Here is a 22,889-nt window from a genome sequence, read left to right as displayed (position 1 = left end):
TCAAACCTCTGACCTTACATAAAAAAAAAAAAAAAAAAAAAAAAAAGGAGAGGAAAAAATGTTTCTTTTTTAATAGACAAACCTCAAAAACACAGCATCTACCTTAGAATAAGACAATTCACTGCCGTAAATGTCCCTTTCCTTCTAAAGACAACTGATGTGTACCCATTCCTGCTCATTGATGTATACATCCAACACAGCAGAACTGCGCTAGTCACCAAAATGAGCAGCACCGCACATGTCCTGCATCGCTCCAGAGATACCCCAGGGCAGGCAAAAACTCTCACTAAACCCCTAGATTATTTGACATCATTCGGCACCGCCAGACTCAGACCCCGGAGCAAGAAGAACAGCCTCACCATAACACTGTCTTTTCACAAAGGCTGAGAGAAGGAGATAGAAGAAGAAATCCAACACAGGTTTGGGAGGTTTATCCAGCAGGAAAATAGGAAAAGGCTTGAGATGGGTGTGTGAGAGCTGCAGTTCAGAGGAGACAGAAATTCATGTCAAGAGCTAAGAAAACATATATATATTTTGAAGGTTCAGTTACTTCCCCCCCCTTACAGAGTTTAATTTTTTTTCCTGTTAATTTTCCTTCAGCTGTCATAGACATGAAAATTTACTCACATCTTACCAGCAAGACAGATTTCTATTTCATCTTGAGATACAAGCCCTGAAGCATTATTGAATGGGTTTTCCAAGAGAAAGAATTCACCTGAGGCAAAATTGCTCTGCTTATAATTTGTAAAGGAAAATATTGGTTTACCACTGCAAAACACACACCTGTGGATCATAAACCTACATGCTCCACATAAAGACCTGGCTTCAAGGGTGGAGACAGACAAGAATACAAGACACTTTAATAGAGACAAAAGGAATCAATACCTAAAATTAGAATCGATTCTGTGATTGGTAAATAGAATATTCCCCTTCTTTCCCAAACTCAGGGCAAATAAGGCTATTATGCAAACTTTGTAAAATAAATCATAGCATTTCTTCCATTCAATCACACCTAACAGCAGATAGAAAGAAAACTTATATTATTTCCCACACGGTTTCATACATGAGTAGTATGTATTGACACTCATGGCAACATGTATAATATTCATCGACATACATTCCCATTTTCCCCATCACATCTTCTTATTGCAACCCAAAAATGCCCTGGGATCTACTCAAGGATTTTGTCCCTCTGCCTCAGATCAGATGAATTGAGAACTTTATTTGTACTAGCTTCCACAGAACATGCTAGAGAAGAAGAGAGTTCATCCAAATTTGTTGGGATTTAGATGATGGTATGTCAACACGAATCCGTATTTTGATGTTTATGAGAAAATAACTGTTCTTTTTTCTTTTCAGGTACATTTTTCTGCCCTCCCCAGTTTCAACCACCATTAAGCAATGGATTACTTTCCCTCCTTATTCTTCCTTCCTTCTCTCTACCTGTCCCACATAAACTTCTTAACATGAGAGTTTTCTAGTAGCAGGAATAAAATATGTATATTTTATTTAAGTTCCTTTATTCTGAGCTTTCAGGACAACACCCTAGGACACAGTCCCATCAAGTGGGGTATCTCTACAAGGACCTCTGTCTGAAAAGATAATTGACATTTACTTTTACTTACTGTCCATATAGAGCCAAAGATGCAATGACCACTAAGGTATCATGAAAGTTAGCAAGAGATTCATGTTGACTTCAGCAGAGTTTGGATCCCTCCTCCATAAGGAATTGCGAAAGACTATAGCACAGTTTTGATGAATCTTGAATATTTGGAAGCACATATAACTGGACTCTTCCCGATTTATTTTTCTCTCAAGGTCCAAAGAAGAAAAATGAATAATTGAACACAGGAAGCAAAAATATATCAGTGCACCCAACCAAATAGAAAAATTCAGTAAAGATTCCTCAAATAAGGATCAGAAGCTATGAGAAATAACCATGAAAGACACTGCCTTGATGCGCAGCTCTCTCCATTTATTGAAAAGACAGAAAGAAGCTGGTTCTACTCAGAAGGAGGCAAAAAAGGCTGTCAGTCAAAACCTGGCACGTACCGCAGCAGCTAAACACGGAGCTCATTAGGCGTGAGAGCCTGCACATTACTGGTGGTTTCACCTACCCGTGCCAGCTGAGACTATTCAAGGTTGCAAATGGTTGTAGTAGGATACTCTAAAAATCTGATAAGTGCTTAAAAGGATCTGCTTTTCAGCAGATGAAGTTACTGTTTTCTGAAAGGTGGGTTCCTGCAGAGCACCTGAATTTAGATTCATCAAAACTGAAGCACTCCATACCAGAAAGATACTTTGTAAAGAAAGTCTGGTGTGTTTGCTCAGCAAACAACTGGCAAAAATCAAATTCCTTTATGACCAAGATGACAGAAATCTTAAAAGGAATTGTTCCAGTAAAGGCTATTCTATACGTGTTTTAACAAGCAAAAAGCACCAGACACTTGAGAATAAACTCAGATGTCTCAGCTTTGCACTAGCTTAACATTTGTCACTTCAGCTCTGCCTCATTGGCATATTGAGCTATGAAGGGACATCAGGCATAGCTGTGCCCCAGGAGCTCACAGCTTGCAGGGGAACAGCCACGAGAGGTCAAAAAAGCAGGTTTTATTGAGAAAGAAAAAGAAAGAAAAAATAAAAACAAAACCCCCCAAAACCACAAAACATCTGGGCTGAGATAGAAATTCAGAAATACTGACTTAATAGAAGAAAAAAACCCTGATCTTATACGAAGATGTGCTTTAAAAAAGGCTCTGTGATACGAAACAGCAAAGAGAGCAAAGGAAGATGGAGAGATTAACATAGATACGAAATACCAGCTACAGCCCGCGCATCAACAGGTCACAGACATTTCACCAAAGTGGTCTGATATGTCACTGCGATGCCCAAGCCCTGCCTCGCACACCATAAACAGCACACTGGAACAAGAGGACAATATTTCACATATGCTCCTTTCTGGTGACCCCACTGGTTAACCAGCCATTTGACAGCCAAAATCTGCTTTAGATCAGCTTTTAATCAACTCAGAAATTTCAAACCTTCTTTGGGGTAGCCTCAGCGCTCCTCCTCCTCACTGCTCAGGATGGCTGTAGGTGCTTTTGTTGGACCCCGTCCCTCTTCCAGGACGATGCCACCTCCCTTCCTCCCACCTCACCAGGACCTCAGCAATGGGCTGAGGCTGCAGCTCTGCCTCTGTAACACAGAGGAGCTTCTACAAGAAATCATGACTATTTCAGAGAATTTAACCTGAAATGCTCTGCAGATGCAATGAATGGCCATTTAAGTAGTGAGTCATCCTTTCTCAGATCCTTTTAAGGAACTTAGCTGGCACATTTTCAAGGCATATTTCTTAATACTTAGTTTTGCAATTTTCAGGGTGATACATCCCAGAGCTGGAAACATGGATCATATGGCAGCAGAACCACATTTGTCATGGGGAAAGCGTTTAGCACTATATTTTCCTATATGTGGTACTTGCAAAGCCTGATCTTAAAATATCTGGGCTTCTGCCCTTTACGGAATGAACTTTTTAAAAAGAAGTCAGCTGAACTTGGCCAAGAAAGATTTTTAATTCTGTCTTCCATTACAGCCAAGCAAATTAGATTTTAAATATTTTTAAAATGCATTCCCAAACTCAGCTCATTACTGTCTTTGACTGTCATAGCAATCCTAAGCTTTTCCAATGCTTTACTTTTTCATTTTTCTCAGGTACCAGCATCCTATTGCCTATATCTGCACTCACTTTTGAGGAGGGTTTCTAGGAGGCTCTATGTAGTGCATAAGTAACTAAAACTACCCAAGTATGATCACTTCCAACAAGTACATACTAGGCTATGATGGCCTCTAACAGAGTTTCTGTTAGCCCAATATGAAACGACCTTCTACATGTGCATTATTCTACACTGAATGTACCCAGGCTGCAAATCTGTTACAGAGATGACCAGGTTCCCTTCAGGGAGATCTCAAGATTCACCAGAAGACCCTCTACCAACTTATGAGATGTGGCACCTTTTCTTTTTATTAAATTTTCAGTCAGTAGACTATTTTTGATTATTCTAAATTCTGTAGCCCATGTCAGTGTGCACCTGCCTTTGATACGTCAGCAAATTGCTATCTCTCTGCAACTGACTGTTGAAATAATGCCTGTAAGTATTTTTAGCCCTCTTTTCAAACAGGCAACGGGTTGCAGATGGGTGAAAGTGACAGACTTAAAAACAGAAAAACCCACAACTGAGTCAGAGAAATCTGACAAGTCATCTAAACCCAAGGATTTTATCACTGGAAATAGGAAGAAAAGAGATTTGGTCTCATGTCTTGCTCTAAAACAAGTAAATGATGTTATCTGACATGTCCAGATCACTAATTTGGACAACTCAGCAGCAAACTGAACAACCACCTACACAGGAACAGTAAAAAAATAACAATTCATAATAAATTATTAAAATATATCCTTATGTTATGATTACTTGTTGTCAATGAAATGAGGTATGATGACTAGTCCTGGAAGTCTGAAGAGATTAATACCAAACTAATATTCCTATGTATACACACAGTAATGGTGCAGGGATTAACACCTCATTAGTCCATAAGGAGCAGGGTGCCAACCCGTGCTTTGGATGTCAGAGCTCATTACATGGTAATATAGAATACAATATTTATTCTTTCTATCATATATATATATATATAGTATATAAATATATATGACATACAGACATGATCTGTAAAGGACACCACGCACATCAAGAAGATGAATCAATGGCATTAATTAGATATTTTATGACTGAAAATCTTTATTCTTTGCAGGTCTACCAGGCTGCAGTAAAACACTCTCTTACCTTTTCACACATACACAGAAAAAAATCCTAAATAAATCCAATTCTTTTAAACTTTCATCTAAAATATTATTCTCTACTTCTTACTATTTTCACAGAAATATGATCTTTTTTTGGATATATTTCTCATCGACTGACGGCACAACATTCATTTGCTGCCTTGTGGCACAATCATCTTCCCATCAGCAGCATCCTGACTATGGCTGTCGACTCCTGTGGGATCCAGGGCGGCACTTTTCCTTCAGACACAACATTAAATGGCTGGTCACTTGATTTGCAAGTGTGAGAATGACTTTGAACAGAAAATGGAGTGAAGAGAAACTGAAGCTCAAGTTAATCCTAATACCAAGCAACCTTTTCTCACTGATTTTTAATACTTACTACAAGAAGGAAAAATAAAGTTTCAGGTCTGGACATTGCCAGCAAACCACAGGGAGTCCAAAGGCTACAGCTCACGATGGGAACTTCAAAAAATATGTCAAAAGCATTAGCAGTTCAGAGGGAGACGAATGACTATGTTTGTATTCAAGCCCATTTGCTAAAGAAAGCGTTTAATAATGAGTGGCATCAAGAGCTGGTCTCCGTTTTTCTTAGCTGCAAAGCAAAAAGTTTTGCAAGTGCTTTCTTAGTATCGCTATTTCAGCGCTTCCACTAGCGCCTTGACAACACTAACATACTGAAATCTTTGATAAAGCCGCTGCTTCCCAAAACGCTCTTTTAAAAAGTAAAATGCCTCGATTATCATCTTGAGAACATCAGGGTGAAGTTATCACTTATTCAACGGATGCCAGGCTTGGTTTTCAGAGTTTTACTGAAAAATGCTACCGAACTCCCCCCGCAGTGACTCCCAGCTCCCCTCCATCCCCCCCAAGGGAGGTGCATCGTCCCCCATCGGCGAGGGCTGACTCCATCCTCGGCCACCAGTCCTGGGGACAGGGCAGGGGACCCTAGGGGCATTGGGGGACCCTGTGTACACCCCCCCCTTCCCGGGAATTCACCCACTGCACTTGCATGTAACAGCTCCAGCATAAGCCCTTCAGAGAGAAATGAAAATCCTGTGTAATGAGCAGGGTTTTGGCAAAACCTGCGCATCTCTATTTGGGGATAAAGGTTATAATGTTGAAATAGATTGGTTTGATGAGGACTTCTTTTTTCTTTGGCAAAGGAAAAAATGCTCTTTTCTGGGACAGCTTGCTGGAGAAATGGGGCTTTTTACACTTGTGCAGCCTCTCCCATCTATCCAAACCCCTCAATCGCTGGCAAACAGGGAACTTTCAAAGGAAAGAAACTCAAACTAGTGCCTCCACTGAGAGAAAGGACATTGTAAATTCTGTTTGAGAGCAGCTGACTGGCAAATCTCAATATATTTACTGGCAAGCCAGTCAGCCTGTTCGTAACATAGGCTGTGAGTAACCCAGTATTATCTCCTGCCTGCTGGGGAAGACAGAAAATGCACGAGCACTGCCCCGTGCAGAGCAATTGGGAATGCAAGTCAGTAGGAAAGCAAATCAGGCTTTTAGGTTCACAGGTTACAGAAAGGCTCCATTTCTAATTACCTGGAGAGAATTACTTTCCCCGTTATTTTGTGCTGTATGGGTATTATTAACTTTTTACATAAATGTGCATTGTAGAAACGTAAACCAAAGCTGGTTAATGAAAAAACCCACCCTGTAGGGACAGAGCAGTTCAACAGATGATCAGAGAGGCCTTTTGCATCGTTAATCTACATGATTTCATGACACCGCCTTGGATAGAATTAAGAAAAAAATAAGTATTTTGCTAATGTGGGCGTGAAGCATCCTTCAAAAGGTCTGTCCCTCCCCCAAAACTAGTTCGCCCAGAACCACTGCACAGCAACAAAGACTTACTCAAATTTGAAACTAAATCATTAACCAGAAAGCACTCAGTGGGAAAGCACTTCTTGCCCAATATAAGAAGTTTCATAGCCATCACGTCTGTAGCCTGCCATTTGTTCATTAATTTTCAAATGAGGGATTATGAGCATAGACAACGTCCCTTTGTCTTCCAGCGTGGCACAGTGAGGATATAACGCTGAGTCCCTTATTAGTGGGTGTCCTCCTCACCCCTCGCTCAGAGACAGAGCTTCTCATATGACGACAGAAACCACGCAGTGACCTCCAGCCAACGCAAGCTGTCGGATAACCAGCTAACAAAAAATGTTTATTTCACAGAAGCCTCTTCCAAGCTCTCAGTACGTGCAAAATCTGCTGTGGCAGCATCCCTGCACCCTCACACCTCAGGCCTTTCCGACAGCCCTTCTTCTACATTTATCAAAGCTCCAACCCTCATCAGATGCAGAAATCTACTGAGCATCTGTCAGGTGTCTGCATGCTATGCGGCAGATTATAGAAAAGCAACCCTTTGGAAAAAGCATGCCTATTAAATCTGGAAGAGCGATAACAGTATCGAAGTTCTTGAATTTAATGAGGCAACATCACTTAGGGCTGACTCTTACTAAATGTATATAAGGAAATAATTCCCTTGTAATGAACTCATGCGGCAACTGGCTTTGCCCTTTCTGCATGCTAATGATAATAAATTCCATCCAAATTATTTCAGGCATGGCATAGCTGGTACACTGTACTTACCCTCAGCCCTGTATGCAAGGACAAAACAACAGCTACACTAAAGGGGAAAAGGTGCATTAGGCCACTTAGTAAGAACTCTTTTTCTTCTTTTGCCATATTCAGACATGATCAGCGATTTTTTTTGGCAGTCTATAAAATGCTAGGCTTGGCAGGGAAGTATTTAGAAGCAAATGACTTTTTTCAAAGGTAGTAGTGACGAAATGTGCAAAGTGAGGTATCTCCAAGAGATATCTGCCCGCCTGGGAATCCTACTTCTACACAGCCAAGGAAGATGGTACAGCCAAATAAACAGATGACTAAACACGGGCTGTCAGTACAATTGAACAACAATCTATCTTACAGCTACACAGGAATAACTTCTACTGCAACCAATTTTGATCTAGCATGACAGGATGGGTTTTGAGGAAATCTGTCAATAGTATAACAGCATTTAAAGAAAATGCCCGAGTAATTTGTCACATCTCTGTCAAGCCAGGTTCGGGCACGCAAGTCATTCTGTAGTGAGACGTCAGCTTTCAGAAATGGGAGTTGCAATGACTTTCAAGGCTTAAGATTCTAAAAAGTGGTTGATTTGCTTAGCCAAGGTATAATTTTGTAAGTCTTCTCAGCGTACTTGCGTGGCACGGAAAACAGGAGTCCGCATGGAGACGTACCAGGCATCCATAATGCATGATAAAATGACGGAGGAGAAAGCAGCAGTCCTTTCAGACAAACATTAACTTCTGCACACATTTTCCCGTTGCTACCCTAAGCACTTGTCATACATGGGAGACATGAGCACTTTGCAAAGCATATGTGGTTTGGGCAGAGAAACGGAGGGCCGATACTAATAAGAGCTGGCACGTTGCCACGGCTCGGCCTGATGAGGAGGGAATTTGTGAACACCGCCTCTGTCGACTCATCACCGGATGGATGCCTTGTGTTTTGTTTGTTCTTTTTTGGAAAAATGTCAGTTCAGTTAATCCAATCAAGGATGGATCAGGGTGTCAGAATCAGTTTTCAGACTGTCAGAAAATAAAGCAAGTCCTCATCACTTAAAGACTGAGTTACTGTTGCCTCAAGATAAAATATTGTTAATACTAATAACATGGTTCACAAGTCATATCTCTTTATGTAACTATTTTCCTTTTCAAAATCTTCCTAGTTACCACAAACTACATTCAAAGAAAATTGTAATTCCAATTTCTAGTCTGATCATTTTCTTAGTTTTTATTAACTTAGTATTTTACCTGATAAGAAAAAAAAAAAAAAAGGGGGGGGGGGGGCTTTTTTTCCTATTCTTCTTCTTCTTCAGCTGACTATTTTGGTTTTGCCCCACTGGCTTCATTAGGGTCCTCACACATTAGGAGTGTTATTTACGTGAACTGGCCTCAGGACTTTTCCAAACTAAATGCCAGTGGTAAATTAATTCTTTAATCCTCTTTATGCCACAGGATGCAAATCTGTACACATAACATCTGCTTATCTACTTTTTGCTATTAATTATTACATTTTTAATCACTTTCCATTCTCTAGCATTTACTTATGCTATTCTGTGAAAGAATGAATTTAGAAAAGGAATTCAATAGCTCAGCCACTTTCAGAAAATTAATTTATCTTTTCATTTCATGGAGGGTACTGTGTCGTTTGGTTTTTTAAAATAGTTTCCTTTATTCCAAAGTACAGAATGGTATGCAACCTGTTATCAAATCTGCCTCAGAAATACCTAACTGGACAGTGGCATTGCAGAAAAGGTGGGTGTTCTTCATAGAAGAGTGAAATACATTAATGTTCAAGTCTATGGGGGCAGGACTTAGAAAGAGAAAAAACTACTAAAACATAACAAAAACATGCTACATTTTTTCAAGAGAATCTTATAACGCATGGTTTATCACATCTTTTTAATAAATTTACTATACTTAACATTCATTTATTATTCCAGTACTGTCTACTCTCTACAGTGGACATCAGAGTACTGCACTATACTACACACTGACCAAGTCTATAACTAATACTGCAACCAATGCATTAATTTATTGCAACCATATTCATATATAGTGTTGTGGTAAAGCCTCAAGATTGTACACATTTTTTCCCACACGTAAAAAACCTTTCACAAAACAAACCATGCATTTTAAGAGCTCATTTTGGTAACAACTTCCCCTTTCAAAAGTTGGCACAAAAATCTAATTTTTATTATTTCATCTAACCAGAGCGTTGGAAAGGACTTCAAGAGGTCACCTACTCTGTTGGCAGACTCAACCACAGCTCTGTCAGTCCTGGATGTACCCACCGAGGGACTGCTCCTTCCCAGCAGCTGGAGCCTCAGTGGCCACCCCAGCAACCTCAGGCTGGGCTTGTTGACTCGGTCACCGGCTAGTGTCTCTCCAATGTCCGTCCTCACTCATTCATGCCACAGTTTTGGCCTTCCTCCCTATCCACAATGGAAACCAGACTCTTTACATTTGCCTTTTCTACATTTGAGGACTTGCTCCTCCCCCACCACACTTCTCTATTTTTTTCTTTTGACTCATTTTGACCAAAATGGATCTGCATTTCCCTAGGGTGAAAACTAGCAAAAATATACTGGTTTCTTGTGCACATAATACAAATCCTTAAGCTCTTTTCCTGGAAGAGCTCTGTCTTCCTTCCCCTCCAAATTCAGTACAGGATGCCTCCTGTCTCAAGGACATGCCCTTTGCCATCGTCATGAAAAAAACCACCATCATGGTGTTATCAAGCTATAAGCCTCTAAATATCCCAGTGCACACCAACTTCGGAGACATTTGACAGCTTAACCCTCCCCACCCCTCTAACCCCCACATGTAGGACGCTCAGACTGCCAAAAGATCAACTCCCCGTCACTCTCATTCCTACTGCTGTTAGACTTGAGATTCACCATCTCAGAGTGACTAACCATCACCTAAGCACGGCTGCTGGAGCGGGACATTCCCTGCCGGAGCAAGGCTCAGACACCAGGACTGCAAAAAAGTGCTGAAAACACAGCCAGGAAGGTAATGTAATCAGAGAACATAACCACAACCGCGGTGCGCGTACAGAAACCATATTAATGCTGTATGGTTAATACAGTTTCTGTGAGTAATACAAAAATACGAATCTTCAAATCTTCCAGTTCAACTAATGAAGACCAATTAAGCAATAAGAAATACTTCATATAAATCTTAATGAGTTTTTCTAACCCCTCAGTAGTTGAATTGACTCTAATTAATCAAAAAAATAAAGATGGTCATTTACTAAAGAACCTTTTCCTTTTGGGGACAAGATCCACCCTTCCTACCTTTCCTGCAAAAAGGGATTTAAAAGGTAAAGGGAAACATTGGCTTGTTACCTAATAGGGAAAGAATAGCAAAACACGTTCCACATATAAAAGGTTGGCATATTCAATAACTTTTTTCCTTAAGTCTTCACAAAAAGATGTTTTACAGTGCCCAGACTCTCAATATAATTCATTTTAACTAGGAGCCTGGAACACAAGCTGAGCAGAGAGTTAAAGACTGCATGGGTAAGATACAACTGAGTAAGTTATTAAGGATTAACTTTATTTTGAAATACTTCAGGTATCAGATGAAGTTCTCTTTAAACTATTAGTAATTACTTTTTAGTACTCCCACGGTATGGCTGAGGTCCCGGAGGGGAAGGGGTGGTCAAACACAGCAGCTATTATTAGAAATGGGAAAAAGGAAGACTACGCAGTCTAGATTCAGTACATAGAAAGACCCAGGAACAAATGATTAAACAATGAAATTATAAGCACCCAGAGGAATATAAAGTGAGAAGAAACTGCCAAAATATATTTGTGAAGAACTAATCATGTCAACCCAGTCTTTTTTTTTTTTTTTAAATCAAGATAATTGCCCTATCATAAGAAGGAATTAGATGCGATACATTTTGAATAGACAAACATATTCCTCTATCACAGGAAGGCAGATTTACTAACTTGTTTTTTTAGACTAACAATAAATACATTCAAAGAACAGTTTTCAACAGTCTGCTTGCAAATTGAGGGAACACACCAGTGTATCTCCACAGGTCTTTGCACCTGGTCCCATATTTTCATGAGTAACTTAGGTCACATGTAGTGTGGAGGATCTGCAAGCACTCTGGAGGATAGCAGTAGCATAACAAATTATCTCAGCTTATTGGGAAAAAAAACCCATCTGAAATCATGAGGATAATTTAATAAAAAGATATGCAAAGTCCTGCCTACTTTGGAAATAATCAAGTGCAAATTCTAAAATGGCTTTATCGGGTAGGTAACAATAGAGAGCGAAGAGGGAGGTTAGCAAGGATAAAACCTAACCATGAGTCAGCAACGCGAGTCTGCTGCCAGAGAGACAAGTAGTGTTTTGGGAAATATTAACAGATGTTCACCACAGGACACAGGAGGTAATTATTCATATGAGATTTAGAAAACATGACCTAGAAAGAAGGATATCTGTTCACTCCATAAAGAGAGAGGACCAAAAACTAGGCGTAGCAGCAATATTGCAATACATAACAGGTTTTAATTAAGAAAACTATGATCAATTGTATTTCATGAGCATGAGTAGTGACTGCCTTAATTCACAGAAAGGAAAATTAAGGACAGATATTACAAAAAGCTTTCTGAGCCATATAGATAGTTAATCATTTTAATACGTTATCTCCAAGACGGCTGCTGGGACCCATCGCTGGAAGCTTCTAAAAAGACCTTGACACAAACATCTCTCCTGGAGGCAGGCTATGTAGTGTGGTCCAGCGAGCTGAACTGGATGACCGCCTAAGATTTTTGTGCCAGATTTGCATTCTAGCATGTTCAGTGTCAAAAAAACAAGAAATAACATCTTCTAGAAACATTATCTCCTCTGGAACAGGAGGAGATACCTCTGTTCAGCACAGCACAGTCAGCACAGCTGACTACCGCTGCCCAATACAGCACCAGCTTCATATTATCTTTCTTTTAAAATTCATGTTACATACTTGCAAGTCAGATCAAATATGGGCAATTAGCTTGAGAGTTTACAAAGAATCGGTCCACAAAGGCGCCTCTTTATCCCAGTGCTGCCAATTTTATCTTTTCCTAAGAAACACAATCAAATAAAACTAAAATAGACAAAGATATGTTGTCATACTTCTGTCTAACACTCCTGTGTACATTGGTTTCTTAACATGGTCTACTCAATATTATCTTTAGGGAAAAGCCTTTTAGGAAGGAATGTAATATAATTCCTTCATTGTGATGGTTTGTATTACATATTCTTATTCATTTGTCTTAATTTACTATGCATTTGGTAGTCCCATACAGTACTTTGCAGGAAAGCTTATTTCAGCATGAAACCAGAATTTTATATTTCAATTTACTGAAGTAATGAACGAGCTTTGCTGATGCTGAATATATTTTAACTTTGTATTTTTCTGTGATTTTATTAACTCATTTATATATACCTGGATTATAGTCTCTTACCAATCTATTTTCTCCCTGTCTACAAGTATGTAGTAATATAGCAGATATATTTGAAATAATAGGAATAACAAAAGTAGTATTATGCACAATTATAGCTAGTAGCTCTCAAAATCAGACATTGTTAATAATAAATTACAATATTATATAAAAGAAATACCATCTGAAAACTGATTTTACACGGCATATTAAAGACTTGATGGCTCAGGAGATGGGTAATAGAATAAAAAGCTTTTCATCTCAAGGTCATCAATTCAAATACAAGTCAGACGGATAGTAACTGAAAGCCATTTGATGAGAGCTCTAACAAACCTAGTGTCGTTACTAAAAATTTAAGAATAGCCTTAGCATTTAACCCTTTCTCCTGCCTCTGACAGCAGTCAATACAGAAATCAGAGAGAGTATGGAGGAGCAGATCTCATTCAGCAGGTAGAGTTGTATTTCCCTTGTCATACACTGCCAGTCCCAGGCTATCACTATTTTAGCAGCTTCCTAGCAGGTACCCATTTGTTCTGTTCCAAAATTCAACATCTTCAGCACTGCTGTGTCTTTTATTGCTTGGTGGGTTGAAAAACAGAATTGGGCTTTCAGCTCCGAGTGTCCACTTCACATGATGCATAGGCAACACTCAGGCCCTTTGTCTGAGCCATAACAATTTGGTACATTAATGCATTATCTTTATTTGATATCTTCCAATTTTTCTGGTATGTATTAAATAATGTACCAAAAGAAACCAATGCACTGGGGAAGAGAAGAATCCCTGTGCAAACTAAAGGAACTGTTCAGCTAGCCTCACATTAGCCAGCAAATAAGGCACACCACATATTGCATGACTTCACAAGGAAACTCAAAATCCTCTCAAATAAAACCCCTGGTATAATTTCCTTTGTTCCAGTATAATGCCTACATAATTTACTGTTGGCTACAGTATTAACATGATGCAAAGCACTGATAAGAAATCCATTGATGTTGTCCTTCTGTTTGCCTTTTTATGCTGAACAAGATTTTTATTTAAAAAATAAAACAAAACAAAACAAAGATGAATTTTCTGTGATTCTTCGAAAAAAGCATCCCAGAAGGAATTTTGCTTTCATATCTTTCATAGGCAAAGCTCAGTGTTTGCACATGCAAACTAACACCTACAAATACCTGTTTGCAGGTATAAATGGGGACACACAGAAGCATCAGTGTGACATAGAGTAAAAGGACAAGTGTTCCCCATAATCTCTATTTGGAACCCACAGATTCCTTTTTGAACTGAGGCACCCAGACAACCTCCCCAGGTCCCTTCCAGCCTCAATTATTTTAAGATTCTAAAAATTAACCACCTCATGACTCATGTAAACTCCATCTCCAGTAGAACCTGAGTTTAGGAAAGCCATTTTGTTTTCTTGAGAAGTGACCAATGGATTCATTTTAAAGGTACCTAAAGATGCAGTTTACAACCAGCGTAGGTTTATGATGTCTGGATAATCAATTCCCTTAATGAAATTTTCCCCCAGTGTAGCATAAGTGCCTAATAACCATAATAAACCCAGCCTTTACCCAGGGCAGACAGTAGAAGTCCCCAAACTCACTTTTCTGCTGTGTCTATAGATATGCGTCAGCACCTACGCTTCCACTACTAAACCCCTGTTGACACCTGTATTTCAGTGCCGAACTTGATAATTTATTCCTAAATCCTGATAATCTCATGATATTTATAACTAGCAACTCAGCGGGATTTTCAAATGCAATGCTATTTCAAGTTATTTCACACTTAGTACCTAAGCAGGCACTTCTGGAACATGCCCACTTCTCCCAGTTCAGCCCTCGCAGAAGCAGATGGGAAGATTCCAGACCGAGCTGCACTCGGACCACGTTACTTCCCACGGAGCGCGGGAACGGCCCCGTCATGCCACACAGCAGCGGTTTGGTGATAGTTCATCTCCAGTTTCAGGAGGGAGAATTTGCTGGTGATGCACCCAAACGTGAGCTCCACCCAAAAGCTTCAACTTTATGGAAGCTCTTCGTATGATGGAGGCTGTATAAATTTTTGAACCCCCATCAGCCCAAGATGCACGTGCCTCTGGTGTCGTCGTGCAGCCTGCAGCGCTGGATTGCTAACCTGATTTTCCCTTGCAAGTGGTCAGGATTTAAGCGACTCCAATTACCTGAGGTTAAAACTAGAGATCGCTTTGTTTCAGCAAAGAGCTACCCCCTGGCTTTCAACACCAAATAGTCCTCTCGCTTCATCTCAGTCCAGAAGACTAACTGTCAAAAGTGCAGAAATATGGATTTAAGTGGCTTTTGGAGTGTGGAAAAATCCCGAATCCATCAGTTAAGGTCATTAGCTCATGTGACACACCTCACTGAAGTCAATTTTCAAGGATAAGCATGTGACAATCTGACTGGAGGAATTCTCCTTTAATGCATTATTAATTCATTTATTATTACAGTTATTATAATCTTTATGCAGGGCACTGAAGCTCAATTTGTTCTATATCAGCTAATGTTTTTAATGAGCCCTTTCTTCTCCTCAGGATGGGAGCTTCCTTAACCAGTTATCTAGCTTTTAAGCAAGTAGAAAATGACATAACGGTGTATCCTCCTTATAAATACAGCTTCACATATCATGCCCTGAATTTTAAGTGAAAACAAATGAGTACTAACTTTCACATCGCCAAATATCTTTTAAAAGGTAATAGACTCACAAACTCTAAGTATAGGAACTTTATCACCCAGTTAAACACAATGAAATCTTAATTAAAATTCCTCTATCTGACAAAGAGGAGAAAGACATTTAAACAAAAAGGTCCTGTGTAAATGCAGTTATTTGCGGGGGAGACATTGGAGCACATATTAACTTAAGTCTGAAGCCCCATCTGAATGGCTTCGGGTTCATTCTCTGGTCACGCAGGGCAAAGAGGTCGCGGTGCTGATCCCTGCGCCGAGAAACTGGTTCAGTTGGAGAGGAAACGGCATATTAACTAGAAAAGTGAGTGTACTTGAAGTTGTGAACCAAAGGGAAGAAAATAGCACATTTCCCAAACATACACATTCCTGACGCGCTGAGGGCCAAGCATCCAGCTGCTTAGAAAGGCTACATCACTTTGCGACCTTTCTTGCTGAGGGAGAAGGTCACGGTATTTAAAAGATATGTAGATGTGGCACTCAGGGACATGGTTCAGTGGCGGACTTGGCAGTGCTACCTTTATAGTTGGACTCAACGATCTTAAGGGTCTTTTCCAACCTAAATGATTCTATAATTCTAGATAGAAATCTGCTTAAGTCTACACTCGGAATGTTATGCCTACATTTCCAGTATTTCTCCCTCAAAATGGAATAGCCTAGCCCATGGGATAGTCTCACAGAGAATATAGGAGAAGGGGTTTTTTTGGGTTGGGTTTTTTTTTTTGGGGGGGGGGGGGGGAGGAGTTTATGCATTTTGGGGGATGTGTAAGAAGAAACAAGACAGACTGTCCCACAAGAAAAGCAGAGTGAATCTTCATTCTCTTTGCTCCTGCATGCCTAAAAAAAAGTCAGCCTTCACATAGTGACCTTTCCAGCTGGCTGGTCTTGAAAGAGGGAAAGTTTATAAGCTAACTCACAAACTGACAAGAAAGTGAGCTTTTCACTTCAGAGCTGCTCCTGCAAAGAGGTGGATCAAAATATAACCAGATTTTATGGAGATCTAGATTCACACAGCATGTGAATCCCATTGCCTGATAGTCAGGGTTTATCAAAAATTAGTAAGTTATTTTCTACTTGAAACAATCACTGGCTGTAAGGAAAAAAAAAAATTTATCAGTGGGTATAATAAAAGAATAAAAAAAAATTACTAAAAAATGTTAAAGCAATATTCAGACAGACTACATTTTATCAATAACTTTGTCACTGTGAATTTTACAGACCACAAAAATATGGAAAATGAAATTCGGCAGCAGATACATAAGTACAATGTTCTCAGCCCCGTTCTCTGCAGTAGTCAAGGCCAGTGAGCAGAATACAGAAAATCCCAATAAACGGTATCTCAAAAGAAACCTATGGTGTAAATAATTCCCATTATACTCAAAGCTTTAGCCTTAGAGTTCCTATTAACAAAAGTTAATGGGAAATGTGGTTTTAAACTCCACATATTGGTAACACAGACTCCCTTTTCATCAGCCACAAATGAGAAACAGAACACAAAATTACAGGAGAGGTTTTTTATGAATAGGATTTAAAAAAAAAAAAAAAAAAAAAGATAGAAATCCCTTGCCAGTGTGATTATTTCCTCCAAGCACATCTCACTACAAGAAGGGTCCACGGGCACTAAAATTCCCTGGTAACAAGCTATCCTGGAGAAGCCCAAGACATAAATAACTCCATGGCTCCAAGACCTTTGTTCACTGGTGAACAGTTGTTGGCAATGCCACCGCTAAGGCTCTGCTCTTCCGCTATTTATTTTCAACATGCCCCAGGAGTACTTTAAAGAGAAGCAAGGTCCATCCACCACTTTGGATCCAGCCCCTGGGGTGTTTGGGGTAACTCACTGCCCGGACGGTCACCGTCACCAGCTGTTGGAAAGCAGAATGGAAGACTGCCTTTGAAATAATGAGGATAAAATAATGACAGCACCTTTTCCTACAGGCTGAAGGACCAAAGGGATTTGAGGGCGTTTTTTTAAATGTAAAATCACAAGCTCCTTGCCAATTAGATGCTACAATAGGATAAAGCCTAGCTTAGAGTTCAGCTACACATATAATAACAGATGACTGTTTGCTTAACTTGTAAAAAGAGAAGACAAACAAGTTCCACCTGACATTAGAGAGCTTTCAGAATTTGAAAGCATGTCCTCATACTTCGAGTAATTAAAATCATATGGAATTACTCCAGAACATACATACATGCACAAACAAATATACACACACGTGTTTATGCCTTTATAGAAAGCATATTAAAGACAAGAATGGTATAAAAAGGGTCTAAAATGGTTACAATGACTTTAACTGTTATGATTCAGAAATAAAGGTAAATAAAATTTACATCTAAAACACGAATACTCAATTTTTTTTAAAAAAAAGGCATTTCTAACCAGTACATGCAGCTGTTCCTTCATCAATGCATGGTCAATTTGCAGTTTTACATCTGAATCATTCTCCCCACTTTACTGCATCTAGAGGGAAAGACAAATTTGTGATTTGAGTAATGGTATGTCATATGTTGAATTCATCTAAAAATAGCATCTTTATCAGTACAATTTCTTTGTTTTCTGTTGTTTATTTTTTTTCTCTGTATCACTGAGGTTATATCTGATCTCATTCTCTTTGCCCTCTACTTAACAGGAAAAGGACAGTTTTGTCTGTATTTGAATAACAGAAGCAACATACCCCATGGAATAGAAAAATGGGCTGAAGTGAGAAGATCTGATTCTTATTCTAAATCTGGTTTGTGACCTTGGAACGAGTCATTTCTCTGCACCTCTATTTCCCCTCTCTTTCTTTGCCTTTCTTGTCTACTTAGATTACAAGCTTTCTAAAGCCCGTTAAGTGTTTATATAGTATCAAACAGATAAGATTCAGCTTTCATTAGAATCACTAGATAACACAAAACCAGAAACAATAAATCTTATCAATTACCACTTACATTATTCCTCTTCTGTAGTCCACAAATATGAAACATGATGTCAAAATGATTTTCAATAGTTAATTTCATTTAAAATAAAAAAAAAAACCTAATAAAGGCCCACAAAAGAAAAGTATATTCAAGAGGAAACAGATCCCTTAACTGTTTTTTTTCTAATAACATTCCCCCCACTTAAAACACATTGACCAAGAGTTGCATTTCTGTATCAATCGCTTGTGTACGTGGACATGAGACACCTCTGCTATTGAACTAGCACCTCGATAGTCACTCCTGGCTGAGCCACATCGCACCACAGGCTTCAGCCTCTGCTCAGCATCCTGCTCTGTACCCATAGGATGCTCTGCTACGTGCTGGGAGCAGCAAAGGCAGTGGGAAGGCTTTGGAGCTCTAAGACCACTTTTCTTGCCCTCCCAAAAGAGAGTACACAGAGACTGTGTAAATCCCAGGCCATATTCCCATGCCACAAAGGAGCAAAAGCAGCACACAAGCTTTTTTTTCCTTTGTGGGTCACCTTTAAAAGTTATTTTCTTTCCAGACTCTCCATATGAATGACAAGATATTCAGTGAGATGTCTTAAGGGAAAAGAAGTGATAAAGAGAAATTCAGCTAACCTATTTTCTTTCTTGTCACTACTTGATAATCTCTTTATCTGGTCTCATTTCACCAGTTGCAGACAGACTTATTTCCCCATGGACAGACCCAACCCTTCTTCCAAAGTGCACACGTGCACACGCCCCTCCTTTTCCACAGCATTTCAAATTCATATTGTAATGTCTCTCTACTAGTTTGGTGTACGTATAGCCAAATTCAGCATACATAGATGTACATGCTTATTGCCACACACACCTCTCGACTTTCATATAGTTTATGTGGTTATGGGCACACACAGAACCCTTATATGAACCACCCCATCGCAAGAAGTATGCAATTTCACTGAAACACAATTCACTAGCACATATATTTTAAAGTTCAACCCCTTTGTCAATAAATTATGGTTTCCAATGTGAACAGAAAACATCTTCTAAAGCTCTGCAGTGATTTAGGAACCTCAATTCCACTTTCAGCTGCACCTTAATCCTTCTTGACTTCTATTGAGGCTTTAGCTTAGAAATCTCTATTCTCCTGCTAGCAATATGCTCAGCCTTTTAGAACGGCTTTACCTTCACAAAGTAATGTAGCTGCAATCTGTAATGCCAAATGCAAATTGCCTGATCTACACCTTGTGCCAGCTGGGTATAACCCAACAAAGCCGTGGCAGCCTGATCCAAGGATTGCAAGACATGCCTCAGCTAGAAAGCACAGCAAACCCAAACCCAGTCCCACGCACAATCACCAGGGCTTGCAAAGCAGAGTAGAAAATCCCTGTGCTGTGAATCAATGTAAAACAGAGGCTATTTTCCGGATTTCAGTTTATCACAGGACTGGTTTTAGAGAGTTCAAGACCAGAGATGCTGCTATTACATCAGGTCCAGACTTCCCACCGTTACATTTCCCCCAGCTATCTCTATATTAAGCCAATTCGCTTCTAATTGATTAAAACATCTACTCCAAATAAAAAATCCACTGTTTATTTAGAGACATGAAAAAAGAGGAAATTCAAGACGAAATTATTTTTTTCAGAGATTCTGAGGGAAGAGGGAATTATGATTTGTATGTCCCCCTCCACCTATTTTTTAATCTAACTCAAAAATCACAGCAGAGAATAGTAACTCAGATGCTTTATAGCTGAATTCTTTTTAATCAACTGTCTCCTATCTTTACCAGCTGTTTGTCTGCTTCTCCCATTTATGCTGTGCATCTTGGACTTATCGATCTAGTAAGCTTTAAATTACAGCTATCCATGGGGAAAAAAAAAAAAAAAAAAAGAAAAAAAAAAGCAGAGGCAAACCATAACAGGAGAGAACAGACCTGATAAAGGATTTCTGAAGGACTACTCACTTTTGCTAAAAGAAAATAGTAATAGAATTTCCTGGAGAGAAGGTCTGTAGGACTGAAGTTATCAGTGTACTGTACACACAGAGGAAGGGTAAATAGAGCTCACGGACTGAAGGAAAGGATTTATATCAAAAACGGTTCCAGTGAAAAGTATGGGAAAACTTGGGGAAAAAACCCACAAGAGACAGTATTAGTAACCTAATCTGTATCTCTGGGTGTTTTTATTGGGTTTATTAGAGCCAGCCAATTTATAGCAGTTCTTGTTGTTTCAGGCATAGTATAAACAGACAGTAACAATTTATCACTTCCCAAAACCACTAAAAACGTTTAACACTAAAAAGGCAGAGTAGGAGCAGAGCTGATTTCAGTGCTCAAGCGCACCTACTGCAGCTTCAACTCAACGACTGCTAAGGAGTTTTGCTTCAGGCTTTCACCAGTGAGCTATCAGGACTCTCCTACTGAAGGAACTAAGCTGACCATAAATCTCCACAATCCTCCTCCACCTCAAGTCCAATATTCCATGCAGTGATACAGCAACTCCCCAGGGAAGGTGATCTAAACTCCTGGCAACGTGCATCACCTGGTGAAGGTTATCCATCATCTTTGCCCAAGTCTCTTCTGTAACACGAAGGAAGAATTACGACTCGGCGGTCGATGTCCCAGGTGTTCCCATCTGGGGTGATGCTGTCAGGAGGAAAGCACCGTCATTCCTCCTGCGGCACAGCTATGCAACAGGCACAGATGGCTCTTCCTTCCCTTAATCAGGTAAACGGCTCTCTGTCCGAATCAAGCTACTTAAGTTTAAAAATCAACCATGAGGCTTTTTTCACAGAGGGATAAGATGAGGATCCGTGGCACTCTAGGCTATGTGCCGTTATTACTGCTGTGCACAGAAGTATCCACGCGGTCATTTCTAGGCTGCGGAAAATTTGCAGCGCAAGAAAGGTCTAGAAAGATTGCATCTAGCGCTACACTGGCAAAGAAAGAATTACTGAAACAATGTATGTTTAAATGAGAAAACCTGTCTCCCAGTCTATGTTGAAAACTTAACGTGCTCCTTGGTTTTTCATGCCTTCCATACTACAAGGGAAAAATCTGCAATCTTACAAACTGGGATTTATGATGACTGTCCTAGAGACCCCATGGCCTGAATCAAAGTGGTTATGTGCCTTGGTCTTGTAAATCTGTTGGGACTGTTAAAGATGAGAAATAAAAATACAATCTTTCTTCTCTGTGGGTATGGGCATAGTGTCCGCATGGCTGGATTCCCAGTGCTGCTTCTGCTTCCCGCTTCGCAATGGCATTTTATTGTTATGGTGTTCTGCAAGTACAGTCACTTTGGTCTTTCAATTTTCCCAAAGGTTAGAGGGAGCTGACAGACTTCTAAGTGAGGGAATGCAGTTCACACTTTTATTCACTCAGCTGGTCATTCACTGAATTTGACACCGTATTTCAGCCAAGTCGCGCATGGTGCAGAGAAGGAGAGAAGCAGCAGGGCACAAAGATGGCTTTGAGATATCTCTGATCCCTGTGTTGAGCTACCCTGGGGCTGCTCGGTCTCGGAGCAGAACTGGGAGCAAATGTTGGAGCCAAGATTAGGGCTGGCATCACCCGCTGCCTCTGGCCACACCACAGATGGCATGGGCGGCTTCCTGGGCTCCTCCATCTACTGACTGCGGAGGAAGAACAGACTGGAGCAGGGAAGAGTGGTCCCTGCTGCAATGTGACCTTCACATCTCATCCATCCATTTCTCTCTAAAAAGGTACACGAATCGATGAAGTACAAGCCTCGGAGTCAGGCTCAGATGACGTTCTGAAAACAAGAAACTAAATATTGAAGCGTTACTTGAATCGTGCCTGCTGCAGATCCCCACAACACCGAGGAAAACAATTAATAGGTTTGGCCCAGAGGACTCGACAAGGCAGAACACCGGCCAGGATGAAGCTTTGATGCTGCTTTGGCCACTTTCCCGCAGCAAAGCCCTCCTGAAGCCAACGCGCTCCCACAGCCCTGTGCTCTGCACGTCAAATCTTCTGAGACCCGACTCTGCCTTGCGGTGCCGACCACGAAGGTTTATCCTGCTGCGGCATACGTCGTGTGACATGTGGGTGGCAAAGGGATGAAAGGACCCAAAATCCCAGCGCCCAGGCCTGGGCAGCGTTCCCATCGGCTCCAGCACCACTGCGAATGAGGAATAAGCTTCACTTGTGCAGATTAATAGCAGGAGGTTTTTTGAGGAGGAAGTTCTGACAAACAATAAAAAGGTGCATTAACCAGCTTGGAAAATAGCACAGGATGAAATGGCTAAACTGTAGTCACAGCAAAAGGTTGCTGTCCTTACAGCTTATGGATCCCACATAAGTGTAAATGTGCTAAAGGGAGTATTTGCGATGACATCTTCAGACTAATACCAAGTACGTAAAGTTAATATGGGTTGAGAAAAAAAGAGCAAGAGAGAAAAG

General features: G+C 40.2%; 1 protein-coding gene across 8 annotated transcripts in view; it reads right to left on the bottom strand.

The window, feature by feature from the left end:
- Window positions 1–22,889, bottom strand: part of CHL1 (cell adhesion molecule L1 like) — a 141,661-nt gene that overhangs the window by 91,177 nt on the left and 27,595 nt on the right. For 5 of the 8 annotated variants that reach the window (XM_049826740.1, XM_049826747.1, XM_049826745.1 and 2 more), the window contains exon 1: window positions 1,626–1,970. The exons of 1 other annotated variant lie outside the window; for it this stretch is intronic. The gene's annotated coding sequence lies outside the window, so the exon portion shown is untranslated. Of the gene's footprint in view, window positions 1–1,615; window positions 1,971–17,940; window positions 18,022–22,889 lie in introns of those variants that run through there. 2 more of the 8 variants (XM_049826741.1, XM_049826743.1) reach the window with 2 other exon arrangements.

Source organism: Accipiter gentilis, chromosome 23 (genome assembly GCF_929443795.1).
Source record: "Accipiter gentilis chromosome 23, bAccGen1.1, whole genome shotgun sequence".
Lineage (NCBI taxonomy): Eukaryota > Metazoa > Chordata > Aves > Accipitriformes > Accipitridae > Astur > Astur gentilis.
Note: the sequence above shows the minus strand (reverse complement) of the source record. Positions and strands in the feature narration are given on the sequence as shown.